Here is a 4,747-nt window from a genome sequence, read left to right as displayed (position 1 = left end):
CTCTTGCAAGCTATTAGTGATGTCTTGTTTTTCAAATACTCTAAGGAATTGCAAAAAAAATTGATTGAAACAACTTCAGTACCAAGTTGCTACATGAATAAAAAAGTAATACGGCATCTGCTGACTTATATTTGTTGGCCCCAAAGTCTACGTAGTGTACCCAAGGTTACTAATGAGGACAGGTTAGAACTGTTCAAGTGTGGTTTTAATGTTTAACCTCGGCATTTGTAATTGATAAGAGCCCTTTAACTTGATTTACCATCGGCCTTACTGTCTCAGTAAGAGAGGAGACTGCATGTATTATTTGGCAATTGTAGTGCTTTATGAATTTTAATTAAAGCTCAATACCACTGCTGCTGGAATGAGGCGAGTGTGAAATTTTGAATTTAATTATGGCCTACGGGCCAGGGTGCAAGCATGGAATCCAAACCCCCTGCTCCGTATGGTCACTTGGCTGGTCTTAAAAATTCCAGAGCATTGAAATACTTCCTTGTTCCAGGCTCTGTAGATGAGGAATTTCAGACTTGCACTTCTCTTCTTAAAATGAACACGCATGCATTTACCTAGCACCATCTCTATAAATATCTTGCAAGACACAAATCTCACTATTTGGCTTGCCACAGTGCTGAATTCTACTACGTGCATACAACAATACCTGTTACTCTAAATGAGAACGCTCCTACTGCCTGCAACTTCAGTGCTCCGTTTCAAGGGAACGGCACTCTGGACACTTCCTCTCCTCACTTAAACTACTGAGATATGCCGTATCCAGCTATGCCGTATCTTCTCCTGCCTTCTGCAGAAAGAACATCAGGAGATCGTCTGCAGAAAGAACACCTAGACACTTGAAAAAGGCTGGTGTTTCTCACAGGCTTCCGCACAGTGGAAAAATACAAATCATAAGCTGCTTAAGATGTGCTAATTTTAGAGGTTAGATGCATCCTTACTGTGAATTTCTAAGTACGTAGACCCCGAGATGTCTTTGATTTCAGTGAAACAGCAGCAAAAACATTGCGTTGCAATCTTAATTCTAGTTTTAATAAATCTTCATCACACCTTAGTGTCTTTTAAATTACTAATGCACTGGAGAAGTGTTTTTATTATTACTTCTCTGTGCCTCTACCCCAGCAAATAGAGCGATATAAATACTTACTACAAATGTCAGTGAGCAGGTGAGTTAAATGCTCACGATGGGCTAGGTAAGAAGTGTACCTTTTGCTCTCCACTTAGGAACTAATCAATACGGCTAGCCATGTATTAAATTTGCCAAAGCTTTCCATGTGTCAGAGGTGACTGTGACGCTTTGAGATCATAGTATTAAAAGGGAAAATTACTGCTGGTTTTCTGGTCAGAGTGTACTTTGTTACAAACACCTCCAAGAAAAATCTTAATAGGTAACTGAAGAACTGCTAGTGAGAACCATGACACTTCTGATCAGAAGTAACAACTTGCTCTTACTCAAGAGTCGTTTTGTGCTTCTGGGCTCAAATAGATTGGTTTATTTAGCTAAAACCAGAGGTGTTTCTCTGGGCTAGAGCCCAAAATGTGCTTCCAAGGTTTTGGCAGAAGAAGCAGCAGCAAGAACATACTAATTTTAAAGAGAATGGACTAGCTACTTCATTGGCAGAAAGTTCGTGCTATTTAAACTGCTTGAAGTGTTGAAATGATTTAAACAGATGTTATATTGAAAATATTTTAATTTCTTTGTCAGAATGTTGCTAGTATTTTGGTTTTTTAACCTAAAACAGGACTATAGCCAATGGTGTTTATGGATGTCTAACTGCTTAAAATACTTCTTAGCCAAGACCAGAATCAATACACTTTTTAAGTCAGGGAAACCCTTTTTCTGACTGCATTACAGTTTAAGTCCTGCCCCTATATTGCTACCAATGTAAAATTAGAATGAACAGGTACACGTATTTATGTACACACGTGTGGCCCAGTGGCATTCCTTCCAGGCCACTAGCTACATCAGGGTTCTGGTGTGCTGTTCAGTCATTATTACTGACGTTAACTGAAGCATTTTTGTGCAATTGCTTAAGACTGAGCCAATCCTCTGTGCCTCTCAGTGGCATAATAAAACAAAAATAACCACACTTGTATCTTTTCTTACATAGAACAAGCAATCGCCTGTACAGCAAAAGTCTTTTAATAAAAATCACAGCACACTGATCCTTTGGCCAATAAAGGCATACATGAAAGGACATAAATACATTTACAATACGCTTACGCAATTACCAAGAGTTTTCATCATCGGATAGCTTCAGGTTTCTAGCAGTTTATTTCCTATACAAATGCTGAGCAAATAAACTGTGTGCCACCCTCCCACCCCCATGGTAAAGTTATGTGGCTGCAAAAAAATGTGCAATTTCATTCAATTGTTTAAAACATACTCAGCACAGTACCCCACGCTAATTCTGTTTCATAAAGGCACACTTATGTAGTATCCTTCAGCTTCAGATAGGCTATAAGCAACAGACTGATCTGTTTCCAAGTTTTACTAGACATTACCTAAATAGTCTGTATTAGAAAGTAATAACTGGCACATTACGCTGGCATAAAGTAGTTCCAGTTCCAAGGTAAAAGCATATCTTACACAGGTACATGTAGCAACAGATTTGAGTCTTGCAGGCAGTGTGTTCTAAATAAAATAGAGAGTAGTGTAGGTGTTGACAGTTTGTCAGGCATACAGCAATACCAAAAACATATTTCAGCTCTGATGCTGGAGCTGAACAGAAACCAACAGAAATGCAATTCTTAATCACCTTCCCGTGCTGCCGGGCTTTTAATCAAATCTGCAAAGCTAACACCTTGGCCCCCAAAACATTACCATTAACAGATATGAACTACCAATTTAAATGCTCAAAAATGAGGCATTTCAACTACAGAAAATGTACTATTTGGCAAAAGTATGACGCATAGAAACTGTATTTGAGCAAACTTCACATGAACAAGGCTAGACATTCAGAAAAGAAAGTATTCAGTTATAGGAATAGTAATTTCCAAGTTGGGTTTGGTTTTTTAAAAATCTTGAACTGACTATAGGAATTGTTGGAAGCTTGAGGGTTTTTCACGGGGAACTGTTAGTTTAGTTAGTATGGCAATTAATGTTTTAGCTATTTTTACACACTCAAGTAAGTCATGTTGCACATAACTTAATCACTGGAAAGTAAAATCAACTTTCTAGTTGAGTTTATGCCATTGTCAGCTTTAAATACTTCAGTATCAAGTCTTAGCTATGATCACGGAGAGGACACGTCATGAACAATTAATTTCTCTGCTGCATTTATTAGCTCTGGTAGAATGCTAAATGCCCGATTTAAAAAATAATTAAAAAAAAAGCTGTAAATAATAACAGAAAGCTCAACAGTGTTACAGATCAACTCAATGGTAGTTCTGAATGGATGCTAACATAAGCTTATAGACGACACGGTTGCCTAATTTATAGTGCGTAACATGCTGATATCTAGAAAAGCTAAGGTGATAATTTTTCCCCACACTAACAATAATATTAAAAATGCAAAGTATTTATGAAGGGAAACTTGGAAACCAGCAGAAACACTATTTAAAAAAATAAAAAGCCCAACATATCGCTAACCTATTGCCACTAAGAATGGCTACAGAAAAGAAGATAAATCTGTTCCTGGATAATTTTGTTTTCGCTAAGGCCCACAACAAAACTTTCCACTCTAATATAGCTGCTAAAAAGACCAAAACCCGCTTATTTCTCAGCAGCACTTAAACATCCTCCCAAATGCTGGACCCACTGGAGTCAGACTTCTCGCCCTGACTTTCAAGAGAGAGAAAGATTAACATCATGGTTTTCAGGTATAAAACCATCATATACTAGACTTCTGAGATGATATCAGGAAATATGGAACCTGGTCCTGAGAAGGTATGAAAGATAGCCTTTAATTACTACTTTTAAAATATTCAATTCCTATGTTGTTCAAAATGTGCTTTACATTTTGCTTTAGAAAAACTGGGCTCAAAAATGAACTGTGGACTGAAACTTTAAGTTTTAAAACTTCTGTGACTCACTCATGCAATACACAGATGTTTCTTGATTATTCAAAATAACATCAATAGGTCTTTCACATGCAAATTCTTTCTAGTAAAATATTAAAAAAAAAAATCCCATACTAGTTAATGTTTTTCTGGGGTTTTCCACACAAGATGTGGGATGTCTGCTCTCTCCCAAATGATTCAATTTGCTTTTGAAATACCAAAAAAGTCTAAAATCTTAATCTCTTACTTTTGTGGAATTTCCCAGTTAACTGGGATTGAAATCGAAGTGCTCTATTTGCAGTAAGGGGGCGTCTACTAAGAAAACTAAAACCACTTACCAAAGGACAAGAATCTGTCAAGCCTTCCACGTTAATTTGGTTTGCAACTAGAGCAAAACATGGGTAACCTTAACAGAAAAGGGTATAACAAAGCTGTGTCAGACCCAGATAGCAAGAATGTAAGAGCGGTCACCGTTGTTTCTGAGCTTCACCTTGCAAGTGTGCACCTAGGCAGGCAACGGGGCTGTGCTCCTGTCAAGAGATCCGCTCTGCTAGGTACTTCAGGGTGCACGCTGTATTCCTGACGCTTGCATAAGAAACTCTTCCAAGAGTATTTTTTAACTATTAAGTATTTGTATGCATAATGCCTTCCATGGGGTCACATATCAGATGGAGGTCCAGCATTTCTCTGCCATTAATTTTGCCAGCAATGAAAAATGCCTTTTTTTTGGGGGGGGGGG

The sequence above is a fragment of the Mycteria americana genome, chromosome 18, assembly GCF_035582795.1.
Source record: "Mycteria americana isolate JAX WOST 10 ecotype Jacksonville Zoo and Gardens chromosome 18, USCA_MyAme_1.0, whole genome shotgun sequence".
Classification (NCBI taxonomy): Eukaryota; Metazoa; Chordata; class Aves; order Ciconiiformes; family Ciconiidae; genus Mycteria; species Mycteria americana.
This window is presented reverse-complemented; position numbering follows the sequence as displayed.